Consider the following 21,795-nt stretch of genomic DNA (forward strand, 5'->3'; position numbering starts at 1 on the left):
GGCAGCCCCCATGCCTCCGGAACCTGCGCCCCCGGCCGGGCACTTCCCCTCCCGGGCTCCAGCTGCTCTGCTCCTCCCCTGACTCTTCGGCTCTGTTTAAGAGCCAAGCTGCCCGAGCGCTACCGGCTTTGGGCAGCCCCCTTGCCTCTGGACCCTGTGCCGCCGGAGCAGAGCAGCTGGAGCCCGGGAGGAGAAGTGCCCGGCCGGCGGCTCAGGGTCTGGAGGCAAGGGGGCTGCCCGAAGCCGGAGCGCTCGGCCAGCTCGGCTCTTAAACAGAGCCAAAGAGTCAGGGGAGGAGCAGAGCAGCTGGAGCCCAGGAGGGGAAGTGCCCGGCTGGTATTTTTCCCGGACATGTTTGGCTTTTTGGCAATTCCCCCCGGACGGGGGTTTGATTACCAAAAAGCCGGACATGTCCGGGAAAAACCGGACGTATGGTAACCCTACATTCTCTCTGCTTCCATACAGGGCACGTGCACAGGGTCACATCTTTCCTACCATCTAGTCTGGCCTACGACAGAACTACAGTTTTCTCCAAAAGCCTTTGATAATGCTATATGCACAGGGCAGTGATTTTTATCTCAGGATTAGTGAATAGAAAACACTAGAGGTTTCATCTGATTTGCAGCTTCCTACATTAGTTCCATGTGTTTTAAAGCATTAAATATGTACAAATTAAAATGACTCTGCTATTAAGCCTGAGGCAAACATGGAATTATCTTTCTAATGTATCAGTGCTTTAGTTCTTTGTTTTTCCCATTTCATGATGATTAATCAAATGTAGCTATGATAAGCAAGGTAAGGGGCAGAGAGATAACTGGAATTATACACACAGACACACAATTTTGTTTATGGTTGCAGTGCAGATGGATCCTGAGAGCATTGAATATATGCGTGTAGAGTAATCTAATACGGTAATTCTTATTCAGCTCTGATGAGCCATAAGAGCATTCAGTATTAATAATAAATAAAGCATATCATTCTTTACCTATCTACTTGCTAATCTTGTTCAGATTCCTATGTGTATTCTGTTTGCTTTTCTTGCACTTCATAGGAACAGTAAGGGACTGCTTCAAATGTTTGGTGGGATTACATGCATGACAATGATCTCTAGTGACAATCAACAAATGGTGTCTAGTCTGTGTCTGACATTTAAGGGTTCTATTGCTATTCGAGAGCAAATTTTAGTGGCATGCGCAGCACTACATGTGGTCACTCTTTCATTACATTAGTGCCCCCGGTGCTAGCCACCACCTGATGAGCCACTTTTTATTGTGAACAAAAAATAAACCCTTGTAATTCCTATCCTGCCTCAGAAAAACCTGATTTTGGCAGTTCGCACTTTGTCCTTCAGACAAAGCGATTTGCATTACTGCAAAAATGTAAACATCAGAAATCAATTTTAAATCCATACTTGAAGGCAAACACAAGATATTGTATCAGAGTGATATTCACAAGGGACCAGGGCCAGATTTACACCTTATGTGCCTCTGCACAGCATCTCCACTGCCCCTCCTCCCTCCCCATGTGTCCCTGCCTGGAGCCCCCTCTCCATGTGGCCCAACTTAAGGTTTCCAGGCGTCCGGTTTTTGACCAGAATGCCCGGTCGAAAAGGGACCCTGACGGCTCCAGTCGGCACCTCTGACCTGGCTGTTAAAAGTCCGGTCGGTGGCACAGCCAGGGGCCCGGGGCTAAGGCAGGGTCCCTACCTGTCTTAGCTCCGCGCGACTCCTGGAAAGTGGCCTGCAGCCCCTAGACTCATGGGCGGCCAGGGAAGCTCTGTGCGCTGCTTCTGCCCTGAGGGCTGGCTCCGCAGCTCCCATTGGCCGGGAACCGCGATCAATGGGAGCTGCGGGGTCGGTGCCTGCGGGCACGAGAGCAGCTCACAGGTCCTTTCTGGCTGCCCATGCATCTAGGGGTTGCAGGGACCTTGCGACCACTTCCCGGGAGCTGCGGTAAGCGCCACCGGGACCCTGAATCCCTCACCCCCTCCCACGCCCCAACCCTCTGCCTCAGCCTGGAGTCCTCTTCCACACCCAAACTCCCTCTTGGAGCCCACACCCGCCCACATCCCAAACCCCTCCCACAGCCCCCTCATGCACCCCAAACCCCTCATCCACAGCCCCACCCCAGAGCCTGCACCCCCAGCCGGAGCCCTCATCCCCTCCCGCACTCCAACCCTCTGCCCCAGCCTGAAATCCCCCCCATCCACCCAAACTCCCTCCCGGAACCTGCACCCACCCCCAACACCCTGCCCCAGCCCCCTCCTGCACCCCAAATCCTTCAGTCCCAGCCAGAGCCCTCAGCCCTCCCTCCCCCCGCATCCCAGCCTGGTGAAAGTGAGTGAGGGTGGGGGAGAGCAACCGACAGAGGGAGGGGGGATGGAGCGAATGGGGGCGGGGCTTGGAGAAGGGGCAGGAGTGTTCGATTTTGTACGATTAGAAAGTTGGCAACCCTCGTCCCCATGTGGCCCTGTGGCCCCCAGCAGCTCTGCGTGGCCCACTCTGCCTCCCAAGAAGGCTGCTAGCTGTTTGCCGCTGCTGACCAGACCAGTCAGCCTCAGCCCGCTCAGGCTGTTCTGGCACCACAGCGGCCTCTGGTGGGAGAAAGGCAGAACCGCAGCACATTTTCTGCAGAAAAAAAATTCTGCCTCCCTTGGACAAGAATTCTGTGCATGCTGCAAACATCACCTAAGGTGAGGGGCATGACATGTGGGTCATCTCAGCAGGGGGCAGGGCCAGTCAGGAGGCTCCTTCTCTTCCAAGAACTCCCAAGCAGTGCGGCCAGTGGCAGCAGGGCAGCAAAATAGCCCAAAATACCGCAACTCACAACTTCTAAAAAACCCATGCAACTGACACCTAAAAATAGCCTGATTGGGCTAGAAAATTGCATACTTGGCAACAAGAACACTGGCACCCCTAGGCATGTGCCTACAGTACCTAATTGGAAATCCAGCCCTTCAAGGGACGTAATATACTTTACAGAAAGAAAGGACAACATGAAATGGGCTGAGTGTCAGGACTCTCAGACTTCCACTGGGGGGCTCTCATGGCTTCAGAATAATAGGAAGCAGTATTAAAGCATAAGCATTTAAAAAGTCTGAGTTAGATAAAACATATAGCAAGGAATGTGATTCAAAAAATGATAAAGGGAAAACATTAATCAGATCCTTTTGTAAAGGAGGAAAATTAAATTTCAGTAATCTATGAAGGCCAGTTGCTAAAAGGCTTTAGAAGTCTCGTACTACAGTAACTCAGGAAGACCCATTCCTCCTTGATGGTGAGTACCCCCAACACTCTTGGAGTCAACAGGAATTGGGGGTGTCCAGACCCTTGCAGTAAGTACTAGTGTCTTATAGGATCAGACCTTTAAACAAAAGCACAAGACCAAGATGAATCCGTATTTTGCCAAAACTGGTGAATGATTAATAATGAATAATGTATGCACTGAATTTCACCTGCAAAGAGCTTGTGAAGTTCTCACATTCATTCCTTCTTTGCAATCATTCCTGAACAATTCTTGGTGTGTTCATACATTCATTGTGAACACAGAAATACATGCTGTGCTGGTTGATTACAAAACACAGGATTGGGTCTATTCCTGGCACTTGAAAGATTTACTGACTAACTAACCAAAAACAAACATTTTTGAATTGCATAGTTGAATGTAAAATTCACAGTTCAAAATTTGCCAGTGTTAGCTAGGCCATTTGAAATTCACTGTTTGTGAAGAGTCACACTTACAATTTGCTCTTTTTATTCATGCCAGTAATTTAGCTTATTTACTAGACTATTCACAGAAAGTGAACATAAGAGGGGCATGAACATAGTCAAAATGACTTTGTTTAAAAATTCAGTGGAATATTCCCAGAAAATGCTTTTCAGTGTTCACCCAACTCAATTCATAGCTCTTGAATTAAGGGAATGCCAACTGTTCATGTGTGTCTTGGATTACGTTTTCTTTTAGACAGATTTTTAAAAAATGTGATTCATGATTTCTGCTTTTAAATATAATATTAGAACTTGCTTGGATGAAAACCAGAATAAGAGCTTTTCCCTACAATTATAGGCAGCCCAAATGTTAGATTTCCTGGCATGTTTTTGTGATAGTAGAACACATGCATTTTGTCATTTCAGCATGTTTAAATGTGTTATTTCAGTTTGTGTTACATTAAAGTGATACATTCAGGAACTGAATTTAGGGGTGTCTATACACTATAAATGAGAGAGAGAGAGATCTCTATTTGCATGGAAAAGCTGTTAAAATTCATAAGTCAGCCTTTCCTATGGAATTACACCATTAACTGGTAGAAATGGCATGTTTACGGTTGATGAACAATTTACATTGTAGTTCAAGCAAGTGAATTCATGTCTAATTACCAGTAGATGTTATGTAAACCTGTAACAAGTGGCATGTGCTCTAAGACCCCGTATAAGAATGTAGGGCTTTTTTGTTTAATAACCCTTTACTCAAGGGCTACAACCCTGCATTAGAGTATGAGTAATTGCTGATGTCACATCAGATACCATGGTGGATGCAGCATAAGAACCTAAATAGAACAGAATGGAGCTATGCTAGTGGGTCCCTCCCCCCCCCCAATTAGCTCTACCTAGGATATAAAAGGGGAAAAGAATCACTTTGAACCAGAGAAAAGTAGGACAGAGAAGGCCCTTCAGGGACACCATATGAACAGCAGAAGTCAAAGAGGATGCTTCTGCTGAAGTTTGTTGGGTTATTGTTTTTGCATTACCAGTCAAGTCAAGCCCCAGAAAGGGGGAAACTGGCGTACATAGACACTGTGCAATTTCATTTCTGAGCTTTTTTAAATGGCCACTGCCAACCTGTTTATGATTCCTTATTTATCTGTCTTAAAGGAAATTAGATCCCATGGAGTATCTCTGAAGGATGCCTTACATATCAGAGAAAATAAGCAACATTACTAATTGTAAGTTTGATGCTCTTGTGCTGTGTAGGGAGCAAAAGCAGGGGGATCTGGAGCAATGAGTACAGAATAGAGAGGGAAACCTTTGTGTTGTGCTTTTACTTGACACAAGTCCAGAGAAATCTTCCCACAGGGTATCTACAGGTCACAGGAGGGCATATCAGGATGGAACTGGAGAGCATTCAGCTGTACAAATTCTGAAATTGCCACTGCTCAAAACTTCGTGATTTTCAAGATTCTGTCACTCTTGCTTTCAGAGTAACTCGGGCTTCATCTTAGTCTACACTCCATCTCTGGAAACAATGGAAAAATTTCAGAGATTCATGAAAAAATTCTAGATTAGAAATAATCATCCAAACCACACTAAGTGATTTCATGTGAAAGACAACATGACAAGAATGTTACTGTTGGTCACTGTGTCAAGGGCCAAAATAAATTTGTCCATTAGCTCCCTTTTATTGTGAATTCCTGCCTGCCCTTTATCGTAAGAGAACTCCTGATTCACTGGACTCACTAGTAAGCACATCATTCAGCAGTTTCACATGAATAGAAGTGCCTTAGGCCTTGGCTACACTTGCAGACTTCGTACAGCTGAGTAGGGAAAGTGCTGCAGTCTGTCCACACTGACAGCTGACCAGTGCACTGTCGTGGCCACATTTGCAGCATTTGCTGTGCCATTGGGAGCGGTGCATTATAGGCAGCTATCCCACAGAGCACCTCTTCCCATTCTGGCGCCGTGGTTGTGGGAAGGGGGTATGGGTGCGGGGTATTCTGGATCCTGTTCCAACGCCCCGTGATGCATCGCTTCGCATCCCAGAAATCCCTTTGTTTTGGCACCTTTGGCGCCATCTTTCAATGGTTTCTGTGCAGCGCGATCTGTCTGCGGGAAATGGAGCCCGAACTGCTGAGGCGTATGCTAACTTATCTCGCCAGCATGTCACGTTTGGCTGTCGAACTATTCCTTAAGATCCAAAGTGACAGTGAGAGTGAGGAGTCCGACGATGCTATCGAGCTGCATAACGTGTATGACACGAAATTGCTTGTGGCATTCACGGACATGCTCAGCACCGTGGAAAGCTGCTTTTGGGCTCGGGAAACAAGCACCGAGAGGTGGGATCACATCGTCATGGAAGTCTAGGATGACGAGCAGTGGCTGCAGAACTTTCGGATGTGAAAAGCCACTTTCATGGGACTGTGTGAGGAGCTCGCCCCCACCCTGCGGCACAAGGACACGAGATTGAGAGCTGCCCTGCCAGTGGAGAAGCGGGTGGCTATTGCAATCTGGAAGCTGGCAACTCCAGACAGCTACCGGTCGGTCGCAAACCAGTTTGGAGTGGGAAAGTCAACCGCTGGAATCGTGTTGATGCAAGTTTGCAGGGCCATTAATCGCATCCTACTCAGAAGAACAGTGACTCTGGGTAACGTGCAGGACATAGTGGATGGCTTTGCACATATGGGGTTCCCTAACTGTGGAGGGGCGATAGATGGGTCGCACATTCCTATTCTGGCATCACCCCACCTACGATCCAAGTATGTTAATCGAAAGGGGTATTTCTCTATGGTTCTCCAGGCGCTTGTGGATCACCGTGGGCGTTTCACTGACATTAACACAGGCTGGCCCGGAAAGGTGCATGACGCACGCATCTTTCGGAACACCTGGCTGTTCAGGAAGATGCAGGCTGGGACTTTTTTCCCAGAGCGGAAGATCACGGTAGGGGAAATTGAAATGCCCATTGTGATCCTTGGAGACCCCACTTACCCGTTAATGCCGTGGCTTATGAAACCCTACACAGGGAGCCTTGACAGCAGCAAGGAACGGTTCAACTACAGGCTGAGCCAGTGCCGAATGACTGTGGAGTGTACCTTTGGCCGTTTAAAGGCCCGCTGGCGATCTCTGTATGGGAAGCTGGACTTGGCCGAAAACAGCATCCCCGTGGTTATATCCGCGTGCTGTGCCCTCCATAATATTTGTGAAGGGAAGGGTGAAAGCTTCACTCAGGCATGGACCTCGGAGATTCAACACCTGGAGGCTGAATTTGCACAGCCAGAGAGCAGGGCTATTACAGGGGCACAGCTTGGGGCTGCAAGGATTAGGGATGCCTTGAGGGAGCAATTTGAGGCTGAAAACCAGCAGTGATATCTGGTGCCCTGCACGGGAGTGAAGTGCAGTAGTTCCAATCTTTAGGAATCAGTATTTGCTAAGCAGACAAGCAGACTTGCAGTGCCTGTTTATTTCCTGGGCTAAGGAGTCTTTTACTTTTTGAAAACATTCTTTATTATTGCATAGCCAAAAACTCCATTTATTTGAAAAGAAAAAAAAATTATTTATTGAAAAGAAACAAGGGGGTGGAGTGGGAAACGGTACAATCACAGATTCGCGTATGTCCTGTCTGGTGTGCTGTGCAGTGAGTGCTGCACTTCAGGATAGCTATACTGCATGGTGATGGGGGTTGAGTGCAGAGGGTAAGAGTCGTGGTTTTCAGGGCTGGGTGGTGAACATTCTGGTGTTGGAGGCAGCTGGTGGCGTGAAGAACACGAAAGTTGGGGAAAGTGGGTTGGAGGTGATAGTGGTGCACAACGGAAAGAGTTTTGGGACAAGGGCTGTGGGTGGGTGTGTTTGCATTTGCGGTACTGCTCCTTCTGCGTGGCTATGAGCTCCTGGATAGCGTCTGCTTGGCGCTCCCGGATGCTTATGAGCCGATGCGTGCTTTGCTGCCGGTGCGCTGCGTTTTCCTGGCGGATCCTGCTTTCTCTCTCCCTCCAGTCCTGTGCTTTCTCATTCTCTTTAATAGATTGCCGCATGTCTTCTTTGCTTTTTCGCGGTCTCTTCCTGAGTCTTTGCAGTCTCTGAGCAGGTGATGAGAGGGACGGCTGAGGTCTCAAGGTTGATGCAGCTGTATAGGCAAAATGCAACATTTAACAGAGGCAGCATTGTTTATACCAGACAGAGTAATGATTTCCCCCGCACTTAAGGAGTAGAAAACACATAGGATCTACACAATTGCATAATTTTCCCATCCGAAAGAGAGCACACATATCCCACGGGAGCCTCAAAATGGTGAGTAAGGGGGACTGATTGTTTCAGGGCTGCACTGTCCTCTGGGTTTCTGTGCCTTGGGGAGAGCCAACAGCTTCAGGGGGCACCTACACTGAACACTGTCCCAACATTTTCCACAGGAGTTCGTCCTGGACGATATCTCGCTGCTGAGGATGACCTGGGAAGCAAGGGAGGGTCTTCTACTGCAATGCGGCTTCCGCCCTGGCCCATATGCAGCTTGCCTGGTCCCCCTGGCCCTCGCGGCACAGTGGCGCGGACACGTTAGCCTGGCTGGGACAAGGACCACGGTGGATCTCCCGATAAACCTGCGCAAGCGCATTGCACACGTTCTGGATGAGACATTCAAGGAGATTACCGAGGCCGATTACCGTGATGTGATAAACCACATCAATGCACTATTCCGCATCTAGGCATGCATGCCTAACCCTCCTCTCCCAAAGAGCCCGCACCGAAAAAATTCCTGAAAAAAAAAACGCTTACCGGGAACCTGCGCTTCTGTTTGTCCTCCACCAAGTACCGGCCGCTGCGACTGGCTACCTTCCTCCTGGCTCGAGAAGAGCTCCTGGCTGCATGGCTCCAGGGATTCCTGGGTGTCTCCATCCGGCCCACCACCCTCACTCCCGTTTTCCTCCTCCTCCTCCTCCTCCTCCTCCCCCCCCCCACCGGCTCTGAAGTGTCCATGGTGGTGCTCAGAGTGGAGGTGGGGTTAACCCCAAGTATCGCATCCAGCTCTTTGTAGAATCGGCAGGTCGCGGGGGGAGCACCTGAGCGGCCGTTTGCGTCACGGGCTTTGTGGTAGGCACTCCGTAGCTCCTTCACTTTAATCCTGCACTGCAGGGCGTCCCGGTCATGGCCCCTTTCCATCATGTCCTTTGATACCTTCCCGAAGATATCGTAATTCTTACGGCTGGAGCGCAGCTGGGACTGTACAGCTTCCTCCCCCCAAACACTGATGAGGTCCAGCAACTCGCCATTGCTCCATGCTCTGGCTCGCTTGGCGCGTGGAGGCATGGTCACCTGGAAAGATTCGCTGATAGCACTCCACGCCGGGCTGAGCAAACAGGAAGGGGATTTTTAAAATTCCTGGGGAATGTAAAGGGTGGGTCACATAGTTGGTTACCTGAGGCCAGGGCAGTAGAGTTTGAACTGATGACCAGAGTGGCTAGAACAGGCATTGTGGGATACTGCTGAATACTTCTGGAGGCCAGTCACAGCGCATTGGGCGGCCACACTGGCGCTGCAGCGGCAGCACAATACACGCTATTCCTCTCAGGGACGTTGAGTACATGCTGTGCAGCAGCCATGGAGATACAGCGCTGCAAATGCCATGCCAGTGTGGACGGGGAGTAAGTTACAGTGCTGGGGGCGGCTTTACAGCGCTGTAACTCACAAGTGTAGCCAAGGCCTTAGTGATGTATGAAAAATTCTCTAGTTCAAGCTTTGGAATATTCTCGGCTTACTGTTTTCCTTGGAGAGGCCAGTTTTAGCTTGCTGTTGATGTCTGCCTATTCCACTAGTGCTAGAGCATCACACCCATGACATTTTAGTGCACTTCAAATACTCATTTGCTCTGTGTGTGTACTCACACACTCATTTGCTCTTGTGGCAAAGGGTGCCCTTGAAGGCATCCCCCTCAGTTCCTTCCTGATTCTTCCCACAACCTAAAGTATTTAAAAGAAAATTACCCTTTTGGGGTCTAATTTATGGAGTCTTTCACACCATTTCCAGTAACCCTCCAGGCCCCAAACCCTCCCTCTTAGTTAAGGGAGTACACAGCCTTCCTTCCAGGGCTTGTACTGTGCTTCTCCCTGGTCCTTTTAAATTGTGATCTGGCAGTTCTAGGCAAGCTAGCAAAGTCTTTCAACAAACAAAATCTTCATGACAATAGCCCTGCCCTCCAAGACGTCTCTGCGGGGCGAGGTCTTCCAGCCTTCCTCCACAGAGTGAATGTTAGGTTATACCATCTCAGTCCTTTCTTCACTGGGCTACCTCAGCACTTCTACAAAGACCTTTCTGCTCTTTACAGGTCCTGTGGCTCAGGCTTCTGCTTTACCCACAGGCTTACCTGGATCACATGGGCATCTTCATTTTCTCTATCTGGGGAGAAGAATTGGTGGTGACACAAGTGGGCCTGAGACCCATTTCCCCTTAAAGGGCCAGACACCCTGTGACAAGGAACTAGTAAACCAGATTGTCTGACATGTGCCAGGTATTGAGAAATATTGAACTCCTTTGTGCTCCATTCTGAGCTATGCTGTTTCCAACTAGCCCAATACTATACTTTTTCTTATTATTTGTATTATGGGAGTGTCTACGGGCCTTCATATTAACATTGCTATACCATTTACTTAAAAAAAAAATAAGATTGTTAAAGGCAACTGATCACCTGTCCCAGCAGGATGATGATACCCATTAGCCAACAGGTCTGCTATAGTTATATCAGTGCTCACAGGTCAGAATCTCAAATTCTCTTTTCCACTTGTGGTCCTTGAAATGTCAGAGTTCTTCGTTAATTCTCTACCTCCATTCAGACCACTTACTTCCATTTTCCCTGTGCACTTTTCCACCCAGGAATAGGAAAAATCTTTTGTAGTCCTGCTTCTCCCACTAACTAGTGCTATTCTAGCTTTATATTGTTGTTTACTTTTTTTGTTCCTTCATATAAAAGTTTGACAAATAGCTCTCTTCTTCTAAAACATTTTAATAACCGTGATTTTCTTGTCTGGTATAAAAGCTGATCCTGATTTGGAGACTTGAATTTGCTTTAAACACTTGTTCCAAGTTGATGAGCTTGTGGTTTCTAGTGCTGTCCTTGACACTTCTAGAATCATCTCAGACCATCTTAGTTGTTTCAATACTGAATTATTTAGTTACTGTGACTTCCATTTACAGGGCAGATTAGTTCAATATATATAACTTACGTTGGATGCAGGTGTGGGGAGTGGGTATGTCTGAATACATATGATATTTTTGAACCATGTAGTTAGAAGGTAAGAAAACGGAGTAAACAACTTAATTTTCAGGCAAACAATAATAAAGAACAAATGTTGCAGAATTCAGGGTGAGTCAAATGAAAATGATCGAGGAGGATGCGGCAGCTTAGACCATCCATCTGCAGCCTCACCACATAACAGACCCAAAGGCAGCTCTAAAGCTGCTAACACAACTGCCTCTTAAGTAGAAACCAGATGCTGCCAGTGTAAATTATCTCAGCTTGGCATCTGTACCCCGCCAGTCAAACCTGTGTACTGTGTAGTTTATGATGCGTACAGATAATGCTGCCAAATGGAGAAAAAAAATCGAGGAATAATGGTTTAATCTTTTGACTAATAATAACAACAATATGCTGAAAATAGCTCTGTATTGGGTTAGAATCCATGAGATTTGCTGCTCACCATGTGTTGGTTTCAGGACTGGAGAGAGCAGGTAATTTTAGTGGGTAGATTAAGAAAAGAGACCCTAATGACACCCCAACATTTGAGATAAATCTAGAAGTGGTAGAGATCAGGTTAGTTTGGTCTGATAGTGACTATGGATTCAGGATGAGTAAGCAACAAACAGGAGAAAACAGAGAGGCAGAAAATTGCAGCAGAGTGGGGGATCAGCCAAGTTTTCCAGTGATGCCAGGAGCTAGCAGGTTTAGGGTATCTGGCCTAGAGTGATCTAGCACATTCTTTAACCTTGATCCCACTGACTCTCTCAGACTAAACAGGGTCAGGGCAGATTAGTTATTAGACTACCACAGAACAGAGAAGTGCTGAAGGAAGTGATGCTGGTGACTGCAGATGAGGACCCCCCCTCCCTTACTGAACCAATGACACAGCATGAAATATGCTATCAAGAGATCTGTGTTTGGGATAAAGCCAAGCTACTGGTTCCACCCATGGTAGTTAAAAAGTTTATAAGGGAAAGGAAGGTTTTTATCTTGATGTTCTGGCCAAATTCCAATCAAGGTAATTTCATTGTTCTTGCAGTTTCAGGTGGCTGTGGTATTTTTCTTCACTCTCTGCTCTAAACTGTTGTGTAGTATTGGTGTGCATGATTAAACAGCTGTTGTGTTTCCACCCCACTGGTTGCTTCATTTCAGTGATGGGCAAGAGGCTTAATTAATTAATATTTGTAAGGCACTTTGTGATCCTCAGATATAAGGATCCACAGAAACACTAAATGACATTATTGGATTTGGTTGAGCTTTTAATTGGATGACATTTAGCACTGTGCACACAGTCATGGACTTGTTACAAAGGGGTTTGGGCTAATATTGTTTCCCATGTTGCACTGACATTTAGAAGTTCCAGTTGGCTTGTATTACTTGTGGACATACCTGGGTTTAGCTGGTATTTTAACAACTACTTTAAATGAAGTTCTGTGTGGTTTATTCCTCCTCTCCATCTTCCCAAAATAAAGTATCTAAAACTTTATAGATAACATTATTCTGTGGAGAGAATGGAAAGATACTATTCCAAGCAAAGCATAACAGTGTGACAGTCTGCTGGGGTTCCCAGAACTATGAGCCAATGTGTTACCTCTCTCAGCCTCAACAAGTGAGAGCTCTGCTGCTGCTAACCTGTGCATCAGTTCCCTAAAACACCCGCTTGACTGCCTTGCCAGCAAACTCAACCGGACTCTTCCAGTCAAGCAGGTAACAATCAGTGAATCCCAAGTTCCTCAGAGATGTCTCTCTCTGCAGTTCTGTAGCACCCACAAAACCGTATCAAGTTTGCTGCTCCTTTAAAAGACGGTACACAGTGACTTTTTTGCTTAACTGGGGTTGACAAAGCTTCCACTTCAGTCAAAACACCGAGTTGGTTTATGGTGATTGTAAAACAGGTTCATTAACAAAAGGATATAGGATTATGTGATACCAAGTATGAGGAATAAGGATAGAAATGGTTACCAACAAAAGTAAAAATATGCTTCTGAGGTCTGGTCTGCACTACAGACCTATATTGGTATAACTACATTGCTCATGGGTGTGAAAAATCCACACCCCTGAGCAATGTACTTATGCTGACCTCACCCTCCATGTAAACGGCCGTATGTTGGTGGGAGAGTTCTCTCCTGTCGGCATAGGAATGTCTTCACTAAAGCGCTACAGCAGCGCAACTGCATCGGTGCAGCAGCATCAATGAAGCATTTTAAGTGTAGACTGGCCCTAAGACTAAAACTACAACTAGAGAGTGCTTTGTTCAAAAAGTTTTTCTCGCCAGTGTCATTCTTCCAGCATGACTGGTGTGTTATTTAGCCACAAGTCTTGGGTTAGTAGCAAAGGCACACGGCCAGGTTTATTGCCGATGAAGCACGGTGCTAATGCCTTGGCTCAATGGTTACAGGTATACTAACACATGTATATCCATGACAATGAACGCAGCTCAGTCAGTGGTGGGACTTTCCACTGCCCCCTAGACTGAGACAAACAATCTGGGATAAACAACTTACATGTCACCTTAGGCATTTCATGACATGTTTTTTTACCTTCACTTGTACTTTTCCCCTGATGTTTTAGACAAAACATTCCTATTCACCACTTGTCATTGTACTTTCACTCCTGATGTTTCAGACAAAATATTACTATTCATCACTTTTGTCAAACCATTTTATTGCGTACCAGGTTGGGGTGTTCTTGTGCTGGCCTGCTGGAATGTGTTTACATATTCAGTGTGTTTTAGCAATGCTACTGGTGCCAAGTTCGTGTACCAGACACTGACTTGCAGGCAAGCATCTGCTTTTGACAGGGCCTGGCTGTTGCTCATAGCATAACTTTTGCTGACTTTGGTTCAGGCCTCAGGCTTTGAACCAGGCCCAAGCGTCAGGCTCTCTCTTTCTACTACATCAGGCACATGGGCTTTATTCCAACGTAACTCCAATGGGGTCAGTGGAATTACTTCAGGTTTACAATGGTGTAAACCAGAATTTAGAGCTCAAAATATTTAGGTTGAAATTCACCATGTGCAGAGGGTCAGCACAAGCCTGTTTACATCCCAGGCAAACTCTTAAAATAGTTGGTGCATATCCTGATGCCGGCTCTGAATTTCATACTTGGAACATGATTAGTTTAGCAGTTATATATGTGGGGCATAGTCTAATCAAGTCTACTTTCATGCCTATGGTATCACTTTGCTCCAGCTCTAGCCAGACCATCAATAGCTTAAAAGGGCCAAATTAATGAACTTGAATAAATCTACAGAGGTTTTCAGCATTCAGCAATTTGCTGAATTCAGAAAACATGCCCATGAATGATGTATCTAGAAATGGCATGGGAAAGGTCATCTGTGTTGTTATGTAGTTATGCCAGTGCCTTGGTGTCATAATAAAAACCATTTTTACCCAGTGGTTACAGATTTTCCATTTCTGAATAATATCCTGAGCAGAGGGCATTTTAAATGAATTTAAAGAACCCTGTGATGAAATTTCTATCAAACTGCTTTAGAATATGTTGTTACTTTAATGTGCTCTGAATTCTCTCCCTCCCCGTCCGCTTTATAGCAGCCTGTAATATTAACGACTTATCCATAAATAAAGTAGCTGTCCTGCCTGAAGGAAGCTTATGTGTTTGTAAGGGCTGGTCCACTCTAACCCCCCCACTTCGAACTAAGATACGCAACTTCAGCTACATTATTCACGTAGCTGAAGTCGAACTATCTTAGTTCGAACTTACCGCAGCTCCACACGCGGCAGGCAGGCTCCCCTGTCGACTCCGCGTACTCCTCTCGCCGAGCAGGAGTACCGGCGTCGACGGCAAGCACTTCCGGGATCGATCCCAGAAGATCGATTGCTTACCGCCGGACCCAGAGGTAAGTATAGATGTACCCTAAGAGATCAGTGCAGGAAACTGAGATCTTTTGTCACAAAGAATTCCAGTGGACCACACACTTGCAAAAACAGAGCCAAATGTTCCAGTTGCAACCATGCTTTAAATCTTCTGTTTATAAGTTAAAGTATGTTTTATAGCGTGAGAAAATAGAGAGCAGAATGTGCTTCTGTGGGAATCTCCTCAATGTCAGGAGTGCCTGCCAGTAGTTTAACATTTTCTAACATGAGTCTTCCGTCCTGTACCCTTTAGTCTTGAAAATAAACAAACAAACAAGCAAAAAAATCCTGGTTTATTATAAATGAAAGGCAAAAATATCTTTTGACAATTTAATTTAAAAGCCAATAAATTGTGTGCAAGGTATAGTAGAAAGAAAAATTAAAGCCACGAAGGTCCATTTAATTACAAGTGGCAAACAGATGGGGATAGATTGCGGCTTTTAATTCTTAGCAAAAGGGAAAAAAAAAAGAATTAGATAAATTCTTGGAGGATAGGTCCATCAATGGCTATTAGCCAGGATGGGCCGGGATGATGTCCCTAGCCTCTGTTTGCCAGAAGCTAGGAATGAGCGACGGGATGGATCACTTGATGATTACCTGTTCTGTTCATTCCCTCTGGGGCACCTGGCACTGGCCACTGTAGTAAGACAGGATACTGAGCTAGATGGACCTTTGGTCTGACCCAGTATGGCCGTTCTTATGTTCTTAGCACTGCCTAGGGAGTGCTGTGGAGTCCCACATCTCCTGAAGAAGCACTCAATATACTCCTAATGCAGTATCGCCAACCCCAGAAGTCCAAAAATCATGAATCAGACCATTTTATAATGTCAGAAAATAATGAGCTGAATGTGCTTCTGTGAGAGGTTCTTCCATGTCAGGAGGAAAAGCAAAAAGCCCTGGTTTGTTATAAATAAAAGGCAAAAATGTATTTTGATAAAAAAAAATGGGGTTTCTGAAAAAGATTAAATCATGTTTTGGGGCTGTGTTCTGAACCCCCCTGCCCATTCGCAATGTGCGTGTGACAGATTTATTGTTGCCAACTCCTGCAAATTTATAGTGAGTGAGGCAGTTTTGTCGCAGCTCTCACTAGAGGATCCAGCCAAAATTGGAGCCCCATTGGACTAAGCACTGTACAACCATGTTGTAAAACAGCCCTGGCCTAAAGCTTACAATCTAGTGTAAAGCATACAAGTTTCTGAATGGGAGCTAGAACTGGATCTCAAAGTCATTTCATATAGGGGCTACTAAACATCCATTAGAGCAGGGGTTCTCAAACTAGGGGTCAGGACCCCTCAGGGGGGTTGCGAGATTATTACATGGGGGGTCACGAGCTGTCAGCCTCCACCTCAAGCCCCACTTTGTGTCCAGCATTTATAATTGTGTTAAATATGTAAAAAAGTATTTTTAATTTATAAGGGGGGGTTTCACTTAGAGGCTTGCTATGTGAAAGGGGTCACCAGTACAAAGGTTTGAGAACCACTACATTAAAGGCCACAACTTTTAATCCCTGCTGAGTTGGGTAGGATTCTTACTGGTGATTTACAGATTAAAGGCTCATAGCTCATTAGCAATGCCCTGAGGCATCCAGTCTCCCACAAAAACTAACATTACACCTTTGAGAATGAAGGTTGCCTCCTGGAAAGTGAAGTTCTATGGCCTGTGTTATGTATGAGGTCAGACTAGGTGATTATAATAGACCCTTCTGGCCTTAAAAAATCTATGAAGTTTACTAATGCAAGTTCTGGGCTTTCTGGAGTTTACACAGGCAGAGTATTACAGTTCCTAGACATACAGGAAAATCTCTCACACATTGCTCTGTCTCAAACACAGCCTCAGTCTGCCATACCCAGTTCATAAAGAGACAGGAGCCATTAGCCAAATACAAATAATTAAAATGCAACAGTAAAATATGAACATAGTATCCAAATTTACTTCTAAATACAAGATTTTGCATTATAATTACTCCAGAATACTTACACTTTTATCTCTATCTATATATGCTTTTTTTAACCCACCTAGGGGTCATCATCAGTGTTGTAACCCACACTCTTCAGAGCCTCAGCACAGACCTTACCCACTTCAGTTATGGGTAGCTGGTATGGGGGGGAAACAAAAGCATCCTCTATGTGGAGCAGCCCATACAGTGAGGCACAATGCACCCATACACTGTCAGTGAGTTATACAAGTATTTGTGAGCCAGCACTGGAATGCTGTGCATCAAGATTCTTAGTGTCTACCCCTGGCTTTGGGAGCAGATTGTTGTCTTGTATTATAGACTGCATAGCTAAATTAACAACATACCTATTTGGGTCATCTGTGGGGCTTGAACCTGGGAACTCTGAAGCATGAGCCTTTTCCACTTCAACAATACACAGCAAGCAGTTATAGTCTTTATAGTACACAGTGACACAGATCCACACTGTTTGTGTAAATTACCCAATTTGACCCCTTCCTTCTTAAAAATTGTAATGTAGAGCTCATGGGCTCTGTTTTTGTAGTTTAATGCACCTTCCCCAGGGCTACATGTTTGTGTGTGGGTTTTTTTCTCTCTGCCTCTGATGTTGCTACCCCAAAAAATCATGTGTTGGCCAGAAGTTTTCATATAATTAGAGGACTTCCTATATGAGGGGCCAAGCCTGTGTTAGTTCTGATAAATTCCAAGAGCTGTCGACACTGCAAAGGGGTAAAGTAGACTTCTCACTCTCAGTCCCTCATGCTCCTGCCACATGAGGGTTGAACAATGCAATCTCTTCCCAGCCAGTAGGAGTAGATTTCTCACCTTGGTACACTGGCCTTTTTCTGTGGGGCAAAGCCCTGTCTCCTCCTTGTCTACCCCTGTCCCCTTTTTGAAGTTCTGCAGGAGAAAGCAGTCCCTGTGCTCCTAGGGCTTGCAGGAACAGGTAAGACATGCAGTCCTTACACAGCCAGTCAAAGAGGGGGGCAGGGAGGGGATTGAAAAGAAATTCTGTGAGGAGGAGTAAAATGAGTTCATGGAGAACTTTAAAAATAAGGCATTCAGAATTAGGCACCTGCAGTATATATTGTACCATAGTGATCAGGTGCATTTTAATACTTAAATTATTTTTAGACTGGATCCTGAAAAGAACGGGGAGCCAAGAGTACAGGAATAGGAGGGATGGGTGGATGGTAGAAGAGATGGGTAGATGGTAGGATTTTGTTTATTTCCTTAGCAAATGCATGCAATTTTTGTATTTTCTTTTGCATGAAGAACTGTTCAGTTGGCTTCATCACTTTCAGTGGAAAACAAACCCAGTCAAACTCCAAAGGGCTTCCTACTGTAGCTGCTTCTAACAGCTCTCTGCTTTGACTAGGTCTCAAATAATTAATAGAATAGGAAATGTTACTGGAATAATTGATATGAATAATAAATGAATAGAATAATTTACTGCTCACTCATCTCTAAATATGATCACAACAATTTCATAGAAGCAGGAAGGAACTTTGAGAAATTATTTAGACCAGCCCTCTGTGCTGAGGCAGAACCAAGTAAACTAGACCATCCCTGTCTAACCTGTTCTTAAAACTTCCAGTGATGGGGATTCCACAATCTACCTTGGAAGCCTATTCAAGTGCTTAACTACACTTATAGTTAGACAGTTTTTCCTAATATCTAATCCAAATCTCCCTAGCTGCAAATTAATCCCATTACTTCTTGTCCTACCTTCAGTGGACATGGAGAACAATTGATCACAGTCCTCTTTGTAACAGCCCTTTACATATTTGAAGACTGTTATCAGGTCCCCCCTTTAATCTTCCTTTCTAAACCTTTTATCATGTTTGTTGCTGTCTTCTGGACCCTTTTGGAGCCACCTGATAATCTTTTTCTCTGGACCGCATTTGCTTAGTTTTGTCAGAAAGTAAGTGCTTGCTACTGGCATAAGTCTGGTTCTCTGGACCCCAAACACTCAGATGCCTATCTGGGTATCACACAAAATCATAATCTTAATTTTCAGCTATCTCCTCAGGTTAATAGACTAAATTCAGATCGTCATCTACTAGGTTTATCAGCCAGCTTCGAAACAGCTGGTCATGAGATGCTACTGATTCAATTACAGCATATTGGATGGAGTGGTTTTAAGATGAATTTATCTGTACTTTTCAAAGCGATCACAGGGGGCTGTATGTCATTGCACTCTATATGATTTTATGAAAATATGCTAATGAGTTTGAATATAACGTAACTGAAATATGTTTCATGCAAAAGGTCTCTGTAAGGTATCATTACAAAGCTTATAATCTACTGAGTGTGGTCTTCCTATTTCTATAAATGTATCACTCTTTTATCTGAAACTAGAAATATGAAATATAACTCTGAGGGCCTATTGTAATTATGCAAAGTGTGGGCCATTAATGGTGGTCTGGATTCTTGATGGCGCCCATCAACCAGGACAATTGACTGCAGATGGCTCTGTTTTACTTATAAGTCTTCCTGTATATGTGTGTGCTGGCAAGTGGGTAATGAAGTTTTACAGTGATGTGATCATGTCACCTGAACTGGAATCCATCTTTAACCCAGTGCTTTTCCATTTAGAAGGAGGGGTGGGAACCCAGAGAGGGACAAAGGATTCCCGCCTTATGCAAAAGATACATAAGTGGGTGGAACAGAACAAAGGGAGGAGCCATCATGAGAAATCCCCTAGCTACCACCTGTTCTGGAACAAGGGCTGTACCAGGGGAAAGGATTGTGCCCAGACAAGAAAGGCGTCCAGTCTGTGAAAGAAACTTATTGAAACATCTTTGAGGGTGAGATTTTATCTGTATTCAGTTTTATTACTGTCTATGTCTCCTTTTCATCAGGTACGCACCTTTTGAGGAGTCCACATTCTGCGTTGGCTGCCAGTTCACTTCCTGGTGAAATGCCCGGTACTGGTTGTTATGTCTCCCAAAAGCCAAAAATGCCTTTTAATTAACAACAGTGACTCTAATGGGATCAGAATTACAATAAGAAGGAAAATAAAGTAACAACAAGAATGGATCAAGTTGGCACAATGAGAGAATCCTTATTTCCAAGTGTCATCCAGCACCACTTCTCTCTTGGGTTCAGTCTCCAGCCTTAGTTTTGGACTCTACAGCCTAGAAAGTTTTCAAAAATGCTCAACAACTCAGCTCCCAGTGACAGGGCTGCCACCTCTCCCTTTTCGTTTGAGTTGCTGTCCCAGGACTTCTTTAAGTGTAATCAGAACACACCGCCAGTTGTCCAGTTTTATGGGCTCAGGATCATCCCAGATGTCTCTCTTTTGTATCTCAGAGGGGGCCACTGTACTCAATAAAGTCAATAGGAGTTCTGACTTCGGTAGAAGCAGTTAAGTCAATTCTGAACACTTTCGAAAGTCCCACCCCAAAGGTGCAGTAACCACACTTCGCTTATGTCTACACTGCAATTGGGAAGTGTGATTGCAGCCCATGTATACATATCCTAGCTCTAGTAACAATAGCAGTGAAGCTATGGCAGCGTGGGCAATCCTGCCTGCTTCGGACCTAGGGTACATACTTGAGCACTATGCAGTTTATACTGCTATAAAGATGAACTCTGTGCTCAATCATGGCATTTGCATTTGGGAGGAACCTTTCAGCTATCTGTCCTAAAAGTGGAGCCTGTGGAGAGTTAGAGCTCTGAGTCCTCCAGTTCCTACAGAGGACTATAATATGTTGGTTAGGATGCTTCATGGTTACCTTCTTGAGAACTCTTGCACCTGTTGTAAATGCATGAGTCTCTTTATGCTCCTTGTTCCTTCCTCCACCACAATATTACAGGAGCCAGGGGCAAGGTATGGTCAGGACCCTCGAGATTTTGCTATACCTGGAAGTATACCTGAGCTCAAGCCTGGCAGCTTTTAGATCATTCTTTAAGCACCTTTTTTGTTAGCCTTTCTCCTCACCATAGGTTTCTGGAAAACCTCTGGCATTTAGTCTCTTGGCAGGTATTCCCTTTCAGCTGATCCTTTCTGGATAGCTGGTATATGCTCCCTGTTTTGAGGAATGTATTTTGAATTCCTGATTTAAAGTATGTAAAGTGTACCCAGACGTTGTAATAAGAGTAATAAAACTATAAGGTCACCACGATTTAGCACTTGGATATTGAATTGTTCAGATTGCACTCATGTCATTTTTCTGGGTGTTTTTAAGCTACTATTACAGGTGGCTCTGCTTACTTATAAACCATATTAAAAACGGAGTGGTGATGACTAGCCAGATTGAAATTAGGAAGAATCTGCAATATTTATACTAGTCCTTTGTAATTGTATTTATTCCAGTGTTTCTGTGTATGATTCAAGGTTCCTAAGAGAACCTGGTCTGGACAGAATGCTTGTAAGTAAATAACATTAACTGGGTCTATCACGTTCTCATCTCCATATTCTTGCTTTCTAAAGTTCTCTCACAAACTCTGCATCTCCCATCTACCTTGTCTTCTTTCTGATTGTTCAGAGGATATCATGGATTAACTAGAGTAGACTCTCCTGATCTATTACCTCTCAAATACCCTTCAACTAATGCTGACAAAAGTAAATATTTGAACTTTCTGGAAGTGATTGGTACTGGCTCCTCAAATGGTTATTTTGTCATTTGGCTTTTTCATGAGAGGGGCATAAAAAAATGATTACTGTCAGCCTGAAGAATGCTAAATAACTTTATATCCTTCTCCTTAGGCGAAACCTGCTCTTTCCCATTCTGTCCTAATGCCAAATTATGACTTTGTCTTGCTGATCTGTCATAGATTTTTTCAGATTTACCGTCTCTCAAGATGAAGGTGCCTTTTCTATTTCCCAGAATAGCTCCCAAAAATGAGAATAAAAAATCTGTCTGAATAGGTCTTATGGAAATGCAATACTACGAATATTTAACATTTGTACAAGTGAGCATACATAAGCAACTGTTCAATGTGTGTTTCTTGTCCCCTCTCTGTGCTGGGCCTACAAAGGATAGGCATGTGCTACCCTTGTCAGGTAAAGGATTAGCTCTTTAGCTC

The 21,795-nt window shown here is 44.8% G+C and overlaps 1 long non-coding RNA gene across 1 annotated transcript in view; it reads left to right on the plus strand.

Annotated features, from left to right (window-relative positions):
• Positions 1-20,889, plus strand: part of LOC122174681 (uncharacterized) — a 63,438-nt gene extending 42,549 nt beyond the window's left edge. Inside the window, exon 4 of the long non-coding RNA XR_006176834.2 lies at positions 19,626-20,889. This is a non-coding gene — a long non-coding RNA (uncharacterized LOC122174681). The remainder of the gene's footprint in view (positions 1-19,625) is intronic.
• The last annotated feature ends 906 nt before the right edge of the window (positions 20,890-21,795 follow it).

This window comes from Chrysemys picta, chromosome 4 (assembly GCF_011386835.1).
Source record: "Chrysemys picta bellii isolate R12L10 chromosome 4, ASM1138683v2, whole genome shotgun sequence".
Classification (NCBI taxonomy): domain Eukaryota; kingdom Metazoa; phylum Chordata; order Testudines; family Emydidae; genus Chrysemys; species Chrysemys picta.